The following is a 19,992-nucleotide window of genomic DNA, read 5'->3' on the forward strand; positions in this document are numbered from 1 at the left end:
TCCATATCTCAGCCTTCTAAGTAGCTAGGATTAAAGGTGTGACCCACTAGCACCTGGTTATGAGTTGAATTTTATCCCTCTAAAATTCATATGTTAAAGTCCTACTGTTTGGACTTGTTTGAAGATAGGATCTTTACAGAGAGAACAAAAATTGAGGTCCCTTGGGTTGGCCCTAATATAATCTGACTGTACACATGGGGTAACTTGGACTCAAGATATGCACAGAGGGAAGACCATGTGAAGGAACTCAGAAAGAAGACAGTCTTCCACATGCCCAGAGAGAGGCCTGGACAGGTCCTTCCCTCCCAACCCACTGAAGGAACTCACTAGGTCCATGCCTTGATCTTGGACTGCTAACCTCTAGAAATGTGAAATAATACGTGTCTCTTGTGGAAGCCTCCCAGTTTGTGGTACTTTGTTATAGCAGCCTAGAAAATTAATACATACCCGCAGTGCTGTGATAATTAGAACTCATTCTCCATTTCCTGTGTCTGTCAACAAGAGTAAAAACAACAGAACTGATAGAGCTTTGGTGAACTGCAATGTTCTGAACATGGTACCAGGTAGTGAGCTTGCCCTAAAAATTTCTTTTGAGTTGCACTGTTCAAATGATTGAGGATATAAAAACAAGTATTTAAATAGTACTTTTCTAGGCTCAAAAAGTGAAAGGAATGATTTGTTTTAGAAGGTGTAACCACTCTTGAGCCCAAACCAACAGTAGCAGGTGCTGATTCTCATCCAGATGTTCCCTTCTCTATGACTTCTAGAGAGCACAAGTCATATTCCAAACAGGTTTTTAAAACAAGTATATGCAGCTTGTTGCTTAAGTCATGTGAATAAACAGGCAGCCAAGTCAACAGTCTCCTTGTCCATTCCTTTTTAAAAGTCATTTTCAAGACAAGCTCAAACACAACTGTCACTGTTGGTTACTAGAGGAGTTAATGATTCCAAGCTCAAAAGGAATGATTTTTTTGAATTATCCATTTGACAAGTTTCCCTAGGGCAACATTTTACTCCCTGGTTAAAATTAGCAACTGTGTACTAATTAGTTGAAGCAAAATCTCAGGAAGCACTAACCTTTGGCTTTTCTTTTTAAGAATACTTAGTTCACATTAGAGGACAATTAATTCTAAATGACCTGGAAGCTTCTTATTGTATGTACCAAAAGTTTCCTGGTAAATATTTTCTACAAGGTACTGAAATTAAGGACCTTTCATCTCAGTTAGGTCTGTGCCACCATGAAGGGAGTTAGTTGCAAACATGAAATGATTAGAGAGTCCCTAGAAATGTGTCCCGGGGATGTTTGATTCATTTTTCCCATAGTGTCATCCAAATTCTGCTAAAGGCAAATCTCAACATTTTATATTATCACTTACACGAAACACATTCATTTTTACCTAGCTTTTTGGACATTATTTGCTTTTTTGGAAGGCAGGTTTTCATGAAGTTAAAGGTCAGGAAACACTCAGCAGATCACACAATGATTTAAACACAACTTAGAATAACGTGGGACTGACTGAGAGCTTCTCTGTGTCAACTGAGCTGCGGAATGCATGCATGGAAATTTTAAATTTTGTTTTTTAATTTTTTTTTGATAATTTTGTTTATTATTTGTTGGACCACACTTGGTAATAAATCCATGAATAATGCCGGCTTACTGTAGAGCAGTTTTGTAGTTACATTGTTGCTTTGGGTCTGCATCAAAATGTACACCCCCCCCAGAAGAATTAATCTTTGGTTCCTGCCTGAGCCCACCTGCATGGACAGGGGCTAGCAGAGACAGGCCAGAAGAACCACATGAGGACCCTGAGGATGAGACTTTACTTATGCAGGGAGCAGTGGGACAACTGGTGACCAAGGAACCTGATGAAGTATACCTGCCAAGGATGGTACAAGTCAAGTCATCCCCCTACCTTTTTTTTTATTGTTGTTTTTGAGACAAGGTCTTGCTATATAGCCTAGACTGACCTTGAATTCATGATTCTCCTGCCTCTGCCTTCTGAGTAGCTGGGATTACAAGCATGTACCACCATAGCTAGCTTAGTTCACTTCTCTTTTTTGTTGTTGTTGTTGTTTTTGGTGGTACTGGGGGTTGAACTCAGGGCCTCACGCTTGCTAGACAGGTATTCTACCACTTGAGCAACTCTACCAGCTGCTTAGTTCATTCACTTCTTGATGTCCACAGTCTTTGTTGTCTCACGAATGTGTCAGGGAGGACTGGAAGGAAAGGGAACTAGAGTTAGCCATGCTTTGCCTTTCTCGTCATCCCTGTCAGCCTACATAGTTGGCTAACACAGAGGAACAACCTGAGTAAGAATGGATGAGATAGGAATCCTCAGTCATTTGTGTTTCTTTGAATAATGTGCCTTCTTGTGTGTGAAGCAAATTTTTGTTTGAAGGGAAAAGATGGCCTGTAGATGCTTTTTGCAAAGCCCTGCTTACTCTCTTGTAGACAGAACTCATTACCTCATACTCACGTGTATTCTTACTGAACACCCACACTATAATTGTGTGACCACAGGGTATTGCACACATTGCAGATGGTCCTCAGCTTGTGATGAGGACATCACAATTTTTCATGTTTATAATGATGTGAAAGCAGTATGTATTTAGTAGAGACTGTACTTCGAGTTTTGGATTTGGATTTTTTCCAAGGCAAATGATATGTGGTAAGATCCTCTCTCACAGTGCTGGGCCGTGGTAGACAGTCATAGCACTCAGTCAACCCCAAGTCATAAGGAGAGACCACTGGCACTCAACATTGTGGTGTGTTGCTAAGCTATGGTGTGCAGAAGGTTATATGCTCTAAATGCATCCTCAACTTACAATACTGTCAACTTACAATAAGTTCATCTGGACATAACTCCATCATAGGTTGAAGAGCATCTGTATAAGTGAATGGTAAAGCCATGAACGGCGGAAGACACGTATATTGTTTGTATCTTCTCTGCTCACACAATACTACACTATCAGGCTTCACTTAAAAAATTTAAGTTCAAAGATGAAACTATTAAGAGTTTCAAGACAGAGACAGCATGGTGTACCAGGCTGTATAAATGCAGGGTCCTGTGTGACCACTAGTTGCAAGCTGTAGATGCAGCCCAGGCACTGCAGTGTGCCATGTGACTGTCACTCATTGTGGAAACAAAGAAAAGCTCCCTATCTTTCACCTAAGCATCTTCCTGACTCTTTCTTTTATTTTACCATTTTTACATTTACTTACACGTGTATACATTGTTTGTGCCACCTCCCCACACCCCCAACGCCCCACTTCCAGGCAGAACCTGTTCCACCCTCTGATTTTTCCGGTCTCTTATTTAGTAAATAACATGCCACCTACACACTCACATGAACTCACCACTCCAAATACCCTTCCCTTCTTGCTCCCTATTATTTTCTTTTATTCCTTTTCTTTTTCATTCACTTACTCTCTGTGCCTCTCAAGTTGCAGTATCTCCGCTATGTATTTGTTTGTTTTGTTTGTGGTTATAATTTGAATTGCCAACCCCGACCCCAAGAAGATATATTGAAGTCTGAACCCCCAGTACCTCAGGATGTCACCTTATTTGGAGATAAAATAGATATACCTAAAGGGAAGACAATGTAGTAATCAGGTCAGTCTGACATAACAAAATACCATAGACTGGGTGACTTAACAGAAATTTATTTTCTCACAGTTCTGGAGGCTGGGAAGGCCAGTATAAAGATGCCTATTGATATGGTTCTTAATGAGGTTTCACTTCCTAACTTGAAATGAACTGTCTTCTTGCTATGTCCTCACATATCAGAGGGAAAAAGGGAGAGAACCAGTGAACACACAACCTTTTGTTACCCCTTCCTATAAGGGCAGTAAACCCGTATGAGAGCCCCACATTCATAATCTCATTTAGCCCTAACTTCCGTCAGACTCATCCTCACACACCATCACACTGAGGATGAGAGATTCAACATAAGAACTGGGGAGGGGACATAATTCAGTATTTCCAAATGTAAAGACCCATAGGGAGAAGATGGCCATCTATAAGCCAAGAAGAGAGGACAAGAATAGATTTCCTCATAGCCCTTAAAAGGAACCAATCCACCAGGCGCTGGTGGCTCATGCCTGTAATCCTAGATACTCAGGAGGCAGAGATCATGTGGATAGCAATTCAAAGCCAGCCCAGGGAAAAAGTTCAGGAGACCCTATCTCAAAAAAACCCATCACAAAAATAGGGCTGGTGGAGTGGCTCAAGGTGTAGGCCCTGAGTTCAAGCCCCAGTACCACAAAAAAAAAAGGAACCAACCCTGCTGGCAACTTGATCTCTGACTTTGAAAAACAAACTTCTATTTAAGCTCCTTATTTTGTGATTCTTTGTTACGGCGTACCTAGAAACTAATGCAGTTGCCTTTCTTTGATCTCTTTATTTGGAAGTTACACAAAATATTGGAAATACCCTTCTCCAAATATTTTGCTTCTTTGGCAGTGGACTGCAACTTATCCTACATTTACCCCTTCCGGAATATTTAAAATCTATTAAAACCTATATGTTAAGTCCTGTTCATAAGATACTGGAGTAAATAACTCAACCCACCATTGGAAATTTATTCTCGGGTAAGAAAATGAAACAGTCTTAAATATGAGGACAGCTCATGGACCCAGAGATGAAAATAGATAATAATCAATGCTTGCCATAGTAGACTTAGTTCTTGTGACAATTCTACAATTTAAATCTTAATGCACACATTTTATGAGGTCATATATCCCCCTTTAGAGATGAGAAAGAAGAGACATCAGGATACTTCTTGAAATCACACAACTAGTAACCAAAGAGAGAGTTAGGCCCCAGCAACTAGACTCCAGAGTCTGCTTTCTTAATCACTCTGCTATGCTACCAAAATATTTAATTTTGGAAATTTTAGAAAAACAAATTGAAGCTGGAACTCTATCTCACATTATATAAAAAATTAACTCAAAATGGGACTCAAAGACCTGAATGTGAGAGCAAACTATAAAATGTGGAGAAGAAAACATAGATGTGAATCTTTTATACATCAGAGTAGGTAACAGCTTCTCAAACATGCTAAGGCACAAACATTAGAAAAAGTAAGTAGGTTGGAATTTGTAAACACTAAAAACTTTTGTGCTTCAAACAACATTATCAAGAAAGCAAAAAGACAATCTACAGAATAGGAGAATATATTTTCAAATCATATCTGTGACTTACTCCTAAGTTCTAAGAATAGCTAAAGAACACTCAAAACTCATCAGCAAAGAGGTAAATAACTCAATTTTTTAAATGTCAAAGGACCCAAATAGACATTTCTCCCCAAAGCATTTACAATGGCCAACAAGCACATATAAAAGTGGTCAATATCATTAATGATTAGGGACATGGAAATCAGAGTCTTCATGATGTCATACTACCCCGTAACCTCATATCCACTATGATGTCCTTTTGTTTTTTTGGTGAGACTGAGACTTGAGCTCAGGGTTTCACACTTGCAAAGCAGGTGTTCTACCATCTGAGCCACACCTCCAGTCCATTTTGCTGTGGTTATTTTGGAGATGGCCTTGAACCTCGATCCTCCCACTCTCAGCCTCCCAGCTAGCTAGGCTGCAAACTATTTGCCTGGGCTGGCCTTGAACCTCGATCCTCCCACTCTCAGCCTCCCAGCTAGCTAGGCTTATAGGTATGAGGCACAAGTACCTGGCAGATGGCTATTTTGTAAAAGGACAATAGCAAGTGTTAGGGAGTGTGTGGAGAAATTAGAAGTTTATACCTTACTGATGGAAATGTAAAATGGTGCAGCTGCTGTAGGAAACAGTCTGGAAGTTCTCCCAAAAGTCAAACATAGAGTTACCATATGACCTAGCAATTTCAATCCTAGGTATGCACTCAAAAGAGTTAAAAACATTTTCCACATTCATCTGATTTTCTTTTTTGGCAGTATTAGGGTTTGAACTCAGGGCCTCACACTTGCTAGGCAGTTGCTCTACCACTTGGGCCACTCTGTCAGCCCCATTTTCCACATTCACATACAAAACCTATAAACAGATGTTTATAGCAATATTATTCTTACTAACCAGAAAGTGGAAACAAGTCAAATGTCTATAAACTGTAGAATGTATAAACAACATGTGGTATTTCCATACAACAGAATATTACACAGTCACACCAAGGAATTAATTACTGAAACATGCAACACCACAGATGAACCTGGAAAAAGCAATGTTACATTTAAAAAGTCAGACACAAGAGGTCACATATTTTATGAATCCATTTAAATGAAACAGATAGACCTCATGAGACAAGAACACAGATTAATGGCTGCCAGGAGCTAAGGGGAAGAGTAATGGAGAGTTACTCTTAATTAGTATGGGGTTTCTTTTGGAAATGATACAATGTTCTGAAGTTGGATGGTGGTAATGTACCATCTTGTGAATACACTGAAAATCACTGAATTGTACTCTTTGAAAGGGTACATTGGATGTATGTGAATGATGTCCCTCCAAAAGTAGTTACTCTCAAATAAATGTTGACAAAGATAAAAACAAAATGAGGTGCTCTTTCCTCAATTCTTAGAAAGTGCCATTAGAAGAGCAAAATATGTCATCAAGATATGTGCACACTGAAAATTATTTTAGACTTCCAAAGATGATTCAAAATGACTTAAAACAGCTGCTATGTATACTGACAATATGATTATGTGGAAATAGAGAAAGTCTGAGTTATTGTATGGTCAAAGGGAAATTTCACTTTGTTTTGAAATGAAACTTCCTCAAAATAATTGAGAACTAAAACAAACAAGATTTAACATAGACATTTTCAGCTTAGTAAATTCTAATAAGATGAATAGATACTGACCATGAAGAATGTTTGGCTTTGATTTTGAGAAAGATGACTGTGTTAACTATTTGAGCTGTGAGGATTGTCTGGTTTCTGACCACCTGATTTATTTCTGTTAACAACTGAACAATGTGATGAAAATGGGTTGTTATTCTAGTTAGAATAATTAGTAAAGCTAGTTTAGTTTGACTAGAAAACTAGTAAAGCAAATAGCATGAAAATCCCTATAACTGGCCCATGTTCAATAATCCATGTTTCATCTACACATGTCACTCACATACAGACACTGAGCATGACATATTGATAAGGCATTGTAGTCACTCCTGAACGTTCATCTTGACTCTTCATTGTTAAAAGATTGAGGGCAAGTTTCTTCATCTTTTTGAACATGGTCTTCCTATTCATAAAATGGGCAAAATATTGTCTCCTTTGCAAGGCATTTGCAAATATCCAATGGAATAAATGAGAAGTACCTGGCAGACAAAAGGTGTTCATTAAATGGGAACTGAGTTTATGTTGGCAGTGATGATGAGGGATGTAAGAACCCTAACACAGAAAAGTTCCTGCATACCTAACAACATTAGTTCAGGCCTAGAGTTGAAGTAGATGCTAAATAAATGTATGTTTGTTGATTCATTATTTCCTACTGAAAATTACACAAATCAAAAACATTTGGCTTTTGATTTGTTATCTCTTCTCAAGTGACTGTGCTACCTGTTGGCATCACTGTGTTCTCTTCTGACTAGCAAATGCACCTTCTTCATTCTTGAGTACTGGTTATGGGCAGGCATTATTTTCTTTTGATTGTATTTTCCCCATTTAAGAAACTTACTCATTCTGTGTTTTGCTAAACTGCATAATCTGGAAGAATGAGTTACAACTCCACTCGGAAAGACCTAATTGGGTTTGAGCCATTGCTAGGAAAGTTGTAGTCCTTGTTTAAAATTATAATTTTAATTGACCCAATGCATTTTGTCCCCAGATCAATAGTTTCTCCAAGGTGCCTGAAACCTTGATGTTATTTTCACTATTATACTAAATTTCACCAAATTAAAAACAAAAACACTAGCATGCCCCCACTTTCAGAAGTAAAAATTCCTGTTAGTTTTTCTAATTGTCCATCATGATAGAGGCCCAAACTTATAAAAATCAGTTTCACCACATTGGTGCCATTTATGTTCAGCCCATCCACGTAGCCATCTGCTTTCACTGACCAAAGGAAACAATATTTAGTTATTGTTCATATATTTGTTTCGGGGATCTTTGTCCTAGTTAAACCATATGTATTACCATTAGTCCAATAAACAAAGAAATATCATTGGGCTTAATCAGTTTTAGACAGTAACACTGGGATGTGACAATAAATTAAAGTAAGCACAACAGATTCAAGCTAATAATGTGTACATTGCTCTCTACCTCCGAAATTTTGTAAACTACTGCAAATCTAAAAGTAAAAACACAAGCTCAGGAGAGTGCAAAATAGAAGTATTGCCTCTCTTATAAGGCATTTAATCAAATAGAAGATTTTGAAACTGTTCAGCGAATTCTCAAATGCTCCAAGATAATTAGATGAGCTATCCTCCAAAACAACAACAACAAGCCTCTAACATAAATAACTTTTGTCTCCTTCAAAATAAAAATTTAAATCTATTTTTGGTAGTAAGGAAAATGTTTCATTGGTTTTCGTGGCTTTCTTTCCCTCTGTTGCTCTCTCACCTGGCAAGTTCTGAAACAGGCAAAAGTCAGAAAGATGTTAATGTCCAACCCAAGGCCAAGCTCCTTTACAGTATGTAAAATTACACTTCTGAAACCCTGAAGCTGATTACAATTCCAGAAAGAGTTCTGAGGAAGAAACAGTCCAGCAGATCAATCAAGGGAGTTGCAGTTAACATAATCATGGGGCCCACCTGGCCTAGACAGCCCTTGCCTTGGCCCAAACAGGGGCATTTTGTGGGAGAGAATGGTAATTGCCCTGAGCTGTTAATTCCTCTCCCCAACTTCCTCTCTCTGGTCTATTATTGATTTATTGTCTGTATATTTGTCGAAGTCCTAAAGCTATTTACCATCTCACCAGGGTAACAACTTCTGTATGTGTCCAGTGTACTACATAAATAGAACTCTTTTTTATTTTCCCCTTAAACTAGCTTTTTTAAGCTTCAAAAGGATTCTGAGATTTGGGGGACAAGTTCTTACACAGATTTTTTTTTCCTACCTTTTATGATTTTTATAGACTTTCATCAGTTCCTCTCAGCTTTAGTCTTTTATCACCAATACTTTCATCCCAGCAAGCATCAAGCAAGAGGTGGGAGGGGAAATGGGATGAAAGACCCTGGGGGGTTGGTGGGGACAAGATGAAGCTTTGAAGGATTGGCCATTGCACAATAAAAGGCTTATGGTAAACTCCCAGCCAGGAGACAACTCAAATGAAAGTTCTTCAGGCTAATTTATTTGGCCTTTTCAATGGTATGGACTTAAGAGAAAGAGATATAGTGCAAGTGTTATGCTGTCCATCACCATAGGGTTAAAAACAAAGTCTTGGTATGATAAAGACTTTCTAAGTCACACATATTAAATCCTTTTTGAAATGGGTCACATCTTATACAATTCCATTTATATGATATATTCGGAACAGACAAATTCACAGAAACTCAAGGCATAGTCAGGGGAGTGCCTGTTTAATGGGTACAGGGCTTCTTTTGGAGGCGATGAATATGTTTTGAAACTGGAGGAAAGTGAGGATCATATCCCACTGTGAATGTGCCTGATACCATTGAATTATTGTGGACTTTAAAATGGTCAGTTCTATGTTAAGTGAATTTTAACTCAATTATAAAAAGTACAAAATACTCACAGAATAAGAATTATTAATCACTGAGAGTTCATTGTAATGGAGCTTATCTATTACAATGCACATGAAATTAAAAAATCATAACTCTATGTAGCATAGGGATATAATTTATTCATGATGTATAATGCATATTGCATATAATATCTAAAATCTATATTGATGGACTGTAAAGAACATTCAGTTTGACAAATACTTGAGTACTAACAACATACTAGCCACTTTAAAGCTATTGAGTATTCATCAATGAAAAAGGTAAAAGTGACTCCAGACCTTATGGAATTTTCATAAACTAACCATGAAGTAGCCATGCAATGTGAGAAGAAGAAAGCACAGAGAAAGCACAGAGAGCTATGGGAAGGACATTTAGCCCAGATTTAGAGGATCAAGGAAGGTTTCCTACAAAAAACAGCATGCACACGGAACTCAAAAGCACTTCCCATTCCACAAATGTGTACTGAGCACCTAGCATGTAGCACCCATGGATACAGGACCCAGGGACATGGCAGTGGACAAAACAAACTGCTACCCTCATAACCCTTATAGCCTCTTTCTGAGAGACAAAGTAAACAAGTAAATATAGCAATTTTAAGTGGTTACTACCATGGAGAAAAATAACCAAAAAGGCAGGTACAGTGTTGTGTAGAGAAGAAGAGCACAAATGCTACTTAGCTCAGTGAAGTCAAGCATTCCCTCACTGGTAAAATGGCATTGGAGCAGAAACCCGATAGCTGTGAAGGAGCCAGATTGCTGTTTGGAGAAACAGCAGTCCGGGCAGGTAAGAGTAAATTCCAAGACCCAGATGCAGAATAATTCTGGGTGGAATAAAAAGAAAGGAAGTTTAAGTTGGGTACCAGCTCATGGCTATAGTTCTAGCTACTTGGAAGGCTGAGATCAGGAGGATCAAAGTTTGAGGCCAGTCTAGACAAATAGTTAGACAGACCCTCATCTCCAAAAATAATCAGAGTAAAATGGACTAGAGGTATGGGTCAAGCAGTAGAGTGCCTGTTTTAGGAGTGCTGCTTTGTAATCACAAAGCCCTGAGTTCAAACCCCAGTCTCATCAAACCAAAAAAAAGGAGGGCAATTTTCCAGCAGTACTGTGAACCAGAGAGAGGGTTCGGAAATAACTCTGGAAGCAAGTGTAATCTTGTCATCCATTAGATACTGACTATGAGATGGGATGACTTTAGGCAGGTTTTGAGTAGAGCAGCAATATTAAAAGGACTCTTCTTGCTGCTGTACTGATAAAATGGACTCGGAGTCCAAGGGAGCAATCAGAAAGGTGAGTTAAGACACTGACATATTTAACTAGGCAAGAGAAAAGGGTGGTTTGGGTAAGGGATAGATATGAAGCATAAGAAATGGGTAGATTCTGGCCAGGTGAATTTTGAAGGCATGGCCAATAGTTTTGCTGTTGGATTAGACATGGGTAATGAGAGATGGGATCATGAGACCAACACTTTTGGCCTGATCAAAGGAAAGAGTGGAGTTGGCATTTACTGAGGTGAGAAGGATTGCAAGGAGAACAGGTTAGCAGGGTGGGATCAATAATTAAGGTTCATGTGATGATACTGAATAAGGAACAGGAGTTTAGGTAGCAGTCTGGACTAGAGAGGTAAAATTTGAGAAGGCTCAGAGAATAGATGGTATTTAAGTCATGAAACTGAATGAGCTCACCCAGAAGTGAGTCACCCCATGTTTGAAAGTCAACTAAAAAACCAGACAGCCCCAAGTCTTCTGCTAAGCAGATCACTTATGTGGGGAGGGAAGAAGTCATAATAGAACTTGGAAAATCAGCAAGTATTTATATGCTAGACCCAATTTTTTGGTGTTTTTTTTTTTTTAATGTTTAGAGAGGAAAGATCTCATGGCTCCAAAGATAGATTGAAGGTGCAATAGTCACTGATGATGGCTCGCTCATTATTTGACCTCATCTGCTCTACAGATTCTAGGAAAATCAAAGACTTAAGAACAGTATCCCAGGTCATGAAAATTAGAAGCTTTGATTGCCTATGAATTTATTTCATTGTTTCATTTCATTTTATTATTTAGAATAAGCACTTGTATTTTTAGCAAGACATTCAAAGAAACTTTTCAGAATATATAGCATGAGAATTTTTAAACAACAAGATCATTTCTTTCTCTTTTTCAACCAGCAGAATAAGAAATAGACCAATTTCTGCTATTGGGAAGACTAGGTGTAAAAAGCTTTATGTTCAGCTATAACTAGGTATCAACAGATCCAAATGCCCATTCCCATCTGGTTGGCCTAAGTACTAGAAGACCCTTAAGACAGGAGCCCCTCTAACATAAATCTGATAACCAAACATACATTTACAACACTATGCTAACACAGAAAAGAAATTTCACTGCCTGTTCTCACAGTTTCCAAGTAGAATTCTTTATGACTTCTCTTGCTTGCTGTTGATTTGTTGGTGTTACTCATTTTTCCTTGGCTTGTACCCATGTTCCCCATTGTTGACCCAGCACTCCGACAGTTACTGGTAAAATTAGACTCTGCATTTTGGCGGTCTAAGAGGGTAACACTTTGTTTAATTTACCGACACACTTAATCTGACCAAAATTACTTGAGCAGAAAGCTCTGTAAGAACCATTGATTGCTTTTATTCCTTTCCTGGGGCAAAATGGTTCCATATCCTTTAAGACAAGGTCCTTCTCTACACAACCAGATCTTTTTCTCAGCAAAATGAACACCAACTCTGAGCATTATTGCCAGTGGTTAGTGGACACTAACAGCAGGAATTGCTCTCAGAGTCAGCCATGCAAATCAAGGATTGTGTGGGTTTGCCAGGAGGGATTTACGAACAATGGAGAGGTCCCTAGGCACAGGTCTCTTCCAGCAGAACTGAACCCTGTTGCCTGTAACTCTACCACAAGTGAATCATTTCTTAACATTAAGCATTGCCTTCTGAAAAACATTCTTCAGGGAGGTATCTTATTTAAGTCAGTGTGGTGGCCAAGAAGGTAGGTACTATGTAAAGAAGAGGAAGAGAGTTGAAATAAAGATGGTACCATAAAAATTGTGTGCTGGCATTTTATTAAGGACTACATTGCAATATTGGTGTAAAGAGAGTAGGTAACAATTATGAGAGAATGATTCCAATATGGTTCAAACCCACAAGCACATGACTAATGTGGTCTTATTATTTGTTTATATGAAAGCTTAATAAATACGTGCAGATTCAACCTGATTTGTAATTGGCTCACTAATTTAATGCAAATTATAGGTTTCTTTAAGACAGTGATTTTTAACTGTGGGTAATTTTGCCCTACTCTTTCAGAGGTAACTGGAAATATCTCAAGATATTTCTGGCTGTTGGAACTGGGAGTATTAGGAGGTAGAGGCCAGGGGTGCTGCTAAACATCCTATAATGCACAGGACAAACTCTCTCCAAAAAGAATCATCCAGCCCAAATGTCAATTGTCACAATTGACAAACCCTACTCTAAGCCTATAGGCAAATAGCCAGCTTGCAGAAATGATAGATCTGTAATGTACTGATGTCTGATTATACTTCACTCAGGAACTCAAATGAATACTTACAAAGCACAAACATGAGATATGACCCTTGATTGTTGTTCATCCTCAGAAATTCATCATTATGTTTAGCTCTATAACAGGCTATTTGGAGCATTGGTTTTTAGACTTTATCTATATTTGATGTACTCGCCACCACTCTGATAGCCAGGAGAAAGTTAGGAACCGTATCCAATCCATATGAAGAGGGTCTGTGCCCTTGTTACAATGACACCTTTAATCAATAAGTTCTTCTGCAGAAAATCCCCTATAAATAAATCATCCAGTTGATGTATCCTATGAGTGACCAAAAAATGTATTAGGTTCCCAGCTTCTTACTGTTCCCATTAAATTAATGGCAAACAGATGCTATGTGAGGCTGTCTTCTCTCCTGGTACCCTCTGTCTTTCTTTTCCCTCTGATGAATGGTAATTATCTACTTCTCCCCTGCTCCACAATGTGTACTTCCTAGGTCTCATCAATCCACATTCTTCTCCATCCCACCCTCTCCTTCCCCAGGAGCCCTGGCAGGTGACTAAGAACTGGGAGAAAAGGGTCCACCATCAGCTACTTCTGCTTATTGGATGACACACTTTAATGGCAACTCATCCACACTCAATAACCCCAAGAGGTACTTATGGAATAGAAAGGTTTCACCATTCCATCCTCTGCTTTGGCAAAGCCCCTCCAGACTTTAAGAGTTGCAGAGAATTCTTGCATTAGACAGACTGGATTCTGAAATTTCACTCTGCTTGTTGCTTTTTCTGAAGGTAAATCTACTTTACTCCTGAAAACCCATCTGGAAAAGATGAGAAGTGATCCTGAGGTGGGAGCAGAAGAAATTTACTCAATCTTTTCTGAACTCCAACCCTCACCTTAAAGGATAACTTATGCTGGTAACCCTCTACTTCCAGATTTTCCTCTAATTTCTGACTGCCAATCAATTCTTCCCTTGGTGCCAAGACTTCTATATACATCTTTGATATTTTCTCACAAATATTACTGGAACCTATGTTAATATTGGAAGGCTTTTTCTTTTAGTACCAGAAGTGCCCTGCTCTAACATTACAGAACCCTCTATTCTAGTCCATGAAGTTTCTGGCTCTGATGAGTGCCAGAAGTGTGTGTTCTTGGAATGTACCACCTGGCCAGGGGAGGCATCACTATGGTGCAGTCATAATCCCTGCTCAGGAGACTCTGGTTTTGACTTCATTAGAACCTGCCTGGTATCTGCAGGATAAAAGATAAATGTTGCTGAGTAGTGAAGAGAATATGTCCAGACCTCAGTCAGAGGGAGAGAAAGAGGGCGGGAGAGAATACAACTAATCTTCGTTCTTTAGGCACATGAAGGAGAACATTTTATCTGCAACAACCAAGTCATGTCTTGCTTCTTTGTATGTTTCTTTCCATAAGGCACTTAGAGAAGAAAAAAAATGCAGTCTTTCCCCCCTCATCCCACCCTTTATTCTTTGAGCCAAGTTATAACAAGCCACTGATTTCTACCCTATAAATTATTTAAAATTTCACGTTCGCATTGGGATTAGAAAATCAATCTCCCTGATTAAAAAGTGACCAGCTTCACATTTCCAAATGTCTCTTTAATCTTTTAATTATGTCTGGTTACAGAGAGCATGAGTCTCAAAGAAGCAGAGAGCTGAGCTCTGCAGTAACTGAACTCAAAAGATCTATAAGTCCATCAGCCTTTCCATCTAGCCATCTGGCATTGTTACTGTCAAGTAGTACTGCTTTAAGAAATACTGCCAGGCAACTACTATCCTCTCATTAATGCACTTCTATTTCAAGGTCACAAGAAAGTCTTCTTGTTTCTAATTTAATTAAAATTAAATATCTAACTGGAGGCATTGCAGGTATATGGCCAATTAAATAAACAGATTTGAAGCATGCCAGTGTTTGTATACAGGCCTAGGAATTCAACCAAAACCCACTATCATAAATAGAGTGAGCTGAGGTAAACCAGGCAAATGTATACATTTGGACTTCTGTGCCAAGATTTTTGGAAAAAGAATTACAGTCACTTCAACAATCCAATTCTTCATGAAAAACTTCTCCTCTCTAGTGAGCTGGATGAAAACCAGTCTCCAGAAGTCTTTTAAATGTAAGCAATAGAATACTGAGTGCAAAACAAGTAGAGAAAGATCCAGGTAAGCCTTACAGAGATTCTTGGAGAAATTATTTATTATGTGTGTTATTTGGAAATGCAGTGAAGTCTATGATAATGTGACTCAAGAAACCAAAGCATTTCAAAAACCAAAACACAGACATGTAGCCAGCTATTCTTAACTCTACATCCTGAAGACCATCAGCAGAAATCCTGGCTGACTAACCAGCTTTCTTAAACACTGTAAACCACTGTTTTAAAATATTCTTGCCATGATATGAATAGCACTGTAAATTTTACAGCCCCCTTTTCAAGTGTCTGTTGGAGAAAAGGCACCACATTTAGTATTTTAAGGTCCAGTCTAAACAGAGTACAGATTGGAGGCTCCAGGGAGATACCTCAGAGTTGGAATGGCCGATTGTGAGTCCCTCTCTTTGCATGGTTGGGATGTTTGGGAATGGAAAACAGTGGAGAATCTGAAGCATTACAGTGAAAGACTGCAGGAGGGGGAGGGGAGACTTACTGGGAAGGTTCTGCAGTCATTAATGACCTCAGCAGTCAACCCTGCCTTAGGCCTGGCTAGGTCGGCTTTCTCTGTGTAATCAGCCAGGCAGTGACAGCACCTGCTGGAGATGATGGGCTCCATGGTCTTGCCCACCATATGCTCATGATAATGTAGGTGTCTAACTCTTGCTCTTAAAGGAAAACCTCCTTATTTGTCCTTGAGTCTCACCAACCGTACCTGAATCTCTGGGAAATAATGGAACCTTGCAAGCTCCAAAACTATTCTGAAAAAAAGATGGTTAAAATCATATCTCTATAAAATGCATGTTTTTTTCTAATCTTAGCACTAGATGTTTGAAAAATCCAAACTTGAACTATTTCAGACACACCAGGTAGGTTGAGATGGTTGTAATGGTCTGAGATATTCCTCACAAAATCAACTTTAAAATGTTGTGTATTTATGTAATTAACTTTTTATTTAAAATCTGCTTTTGCCTAGCCCTGTAATTGTCTCTGGAGAACACACACTGCACCCGTTTTTTCCTATGGAATTGGAAGAATCTTCAGCTCAAAGCACTGCTTGATCCTATTTAAAAGTAAGGGCAGGAACAGTGAATCAAGATAAATCACCACACATTCAGTGGGCATCTACAAAGGTCTAGCAATAAAGGGACTATTGGGATAAATACAGAGAAAAAGAGATGTAGATTTAGACTTAGATTAATACACAGAGTCTGAGCATCCCTTACCTGAAATACTTGGATGGAGATGTTTCCAATTTGGGATTTCAAAAATATTTTGGAATATATATGTATAGGTCACGAGATATTTTGGGGATAGGGCCCAAACAAATGTGAAGTTCATTTATGTTTTATATGCACTTTATCTATATAGCCTGAAAGTAATTTTATATAAGATTTAAAATTATTTTGTAATTAAATATTTAAATTATTTTGAAAGATTTCGCCTATATTCCCAAGTGTAAGAATGAGTGAAAGATATAACCTTGAATGAATGAATCCAAGTTTCATTATGTGAAATTTTCCACTTGTGGCATCATAAAGTTTCAGATTTTCAAGCATTTCTGATTTTGGATTTTTGTATTAGTGATGCTCAATTTGTACAATTGGAGAGAGAGAGTTCAAAATCAAAAGAGGACTAGGGGTATAGCTCAGTGATTGAATACTTGTCTAGTACCTGTGAGACTCTGAGTTCAATCATGAGAAACATACTAAAATAACTAAGTAAATATAGGTAGAAATAATATAAATTCCAAAGGAGAAAAAACTGATTCATGCAAAAAGATAATAAATTTTCTTTTAGCTATATTGGTTATGAATTTCCTAGGAGGTAGAAATGAACATGCAGAATCATGAATCATTGCTGTGATTAGCATAGAGGTAATAAATAGAGCCCCAAGAGTAGATGAGATTCTCCTGAGGGGAAAACATAATTGGAACAAAAAGACATGATTAAGGAAGAATATTAGAAAAGGTAGAGGAGAATCAAACAGCATAAGTTCAAAGTAGTCCCACAGAGGGATTAGTCAAAAAAGGCGTTTAAAACAGGTGTTGCAAAATGCTCAGGAAACACTGACACAGAGGAGGACATTGGTTGGTAGGTCCCTTTGGAGCAAGGCATGCCAAGCACAATGGGAGGTAAACAAAGAAAAGTAAGGCCTGGCCTCAAAACACAAAGGATTTTCATCACCAAGTAGATAAAACTGATCAAAAGCAGGACATTAAAATTCAGTGGTAAACTCTACATTGTGTGATGTTGCTTATAGCAGTTGGGCATTCTGAAATGGTCAGAGGCACTGGCTACTAAGGAAACTTTGACTTCATAGCAAGCAGAGTCCAAAACTAGTGAATTGCTATTGTAAGAACAGCATTGAGACTAGGGATAGTGGTGCTTGTCTATAATCCTAGCTACTCAGGAGGCAGAGACAGGAGATCATGAGCTCTGGGCCAGCCCAGGCAAAGGTAATGAGACCCTATCTCAAAAGCAAAATACAAACAAAAGTACTGGGGGCATGGCTCAAGTGGTATAGCAATTGCCTAGCAGGCATGCAGCCCTGGATTCAATCCTCAGTACTGCAATAGCATTGAGGCTAGGATGTTTTTTAATAGCCCAGACACAGCATAAATGCTTAAGCTAGATAGTAATGAAGGATGGTTTAAGTAAACATTTTCTGCATTTACAAATGTAACAATGAAGGGAAGATACAACTGGAAAACACCACACTCCAGTTCTGTGGATGAAAGATACCAACATATTAAAAAAACATGTGGACTCCTCATCTCACTGTCTCCTCTGGCCTTTTACTTGCATTGTATGTCCTCACCACCAAAGTTGTTCTTAACTGTTTGAGTGGCCAAGGGAAACAATTACCAAATGTTCTTTAAAACTAAGAATGGAGACAACCTGATGTTGGAGACACTGCTTTTATTTCAGAGGCAGTTTTATATTCATTACCACAGTGTATATAAGTATGGTTGGATCTGAAGTATGATTCTTGCTCCTGTTCCTTAGTTTTATTTGTAACATCACAAAACTAATAATCCAGGAACTCAGAAAAGAATAGTGGTTAATTAGTACAGAAAATAATTATGGAAGTACAGTCTAAAGGAAGAAAGGGACTAACAGTGATTCATATAGTAGGAAAACACCTCAATCTGTGGTATTCTAACATTCCAGGATTTATTCACTGCTCTAATAAATATGCATCAAGTGCCGACTTCAAGCCCATTATTGCATGAAGGGTGGTTACACAGAAGAATAGCATGTGGTTTATGCACTTGACAGGTTCATGGTCTGATGGCAAAAGAAGAACGAATGTCTACCATTTATTTTGCACTCACATCCCATCAAGAACTGCCCTTGGTCCTTTACCAACATTTGCTGGTTTAATAGAACAAATCTGTGAGTTTAGTAGTATTATCATAGTCTCTAACATAATAGAAAATAGACATATGGCAAGATTAAGTAACTTAACCAAAGTCACACATCCCATACAAGGAATTCAAACCCAGCTCCTCTAGCTTCAAAGACCACTCTGTGGCTTCTGGATCATAATTTTTGGTTTCCCCAAAATAAACAAGGCCTCAACCTGGCCTCAAGGATTACAAAGGCATGTTTACAAGTAATAACATGATCACTGTAGTAACAGCATACCTTCCAAGGATTGCTCAGGACTGTTCTCAGTGCTGAGGATTTTGGAACTCACATGTCACTGGACCAATTCTGACAGAAAAGACTGGGGAGTCTCCTGAGAAGAAGATGCATGGTTAATGATTCCTACCACCATCTTGGTTTATATCCTTTTTAAGGTGGTGTGACTGGTAAGATGTTCTAGCTACATCAACCTGCTTCCAACCTTCCCATAGCCAAAGTCTTGGGTTCTATTTATTGCTTTCCACATAAAGAGCATCAGGAGAAAATGACCAAGGCCTTTTTAATCACCTTAAAGAGGATTGGCACTTTTATTGCTTTGGGTGCCCAATTTGTACGCTAAGACTCATTATGTTGCATAATCCTCTCTAGTTTCTTGTTAGACTTCCTCACTAGACTGTGGCGCTCTTCAGATCTGGGACTCTTCTAATCTCCATGGAATCTCCAACTCATATGGCAGTTTCTTGCCCATAGTAGGTGATTATTAACATTTTCTGTGGTACTTGGGGCTGAATTTAGGGCTTCGCTCTTGCTAGCAGGTATTCTACCACTTGAGTCACATCTCCAGGCCACAATTATCAAAATGTTCATTGAAGGGCTGGTGGAATGGCTCGGGCAGTAAGAGTACCTATCTAGAAAGCATGAGGCCCTGAATTCAAACCCCAGTATGGCCAAAAATTTTTAAAAAATGGGTAAAATATTTATTGAAGAAGAAGAAAGCAACACTACTAATTCATTGCTTTTTGCTTTAAGTTTTATTATAAAGGTTTGTGCTGAGTTCTAGGAGAATGTGTCACAAAACTAAATGGGCAAGTCCTAAACCTAGTTAGTTTAGTGTATCCAATGTTTACAATAACCCAGTCTCCAAAGATATCAATACTAAAATAAATGCCCAAAAATATGGCATATAAATTCCCACTTTCAATTTATTTATCAGTATGTTAAGGTTCAACATCACTTAAAAATAAGCTTAGAAGCAATCATCAA

This window comes from Castor canadensis, chromosome 8, assembly GCF_047511655.1.
Source record: "Castor canadensis chromosome 8, mCasCan1.hap1v2, whole genome shotgun sequence".
Lineage (NCBI taxonomy): Eukaryota > Metazoa > Chordata > Mammalia > Rodentia > Castoridae > Castor > Castor canadensis.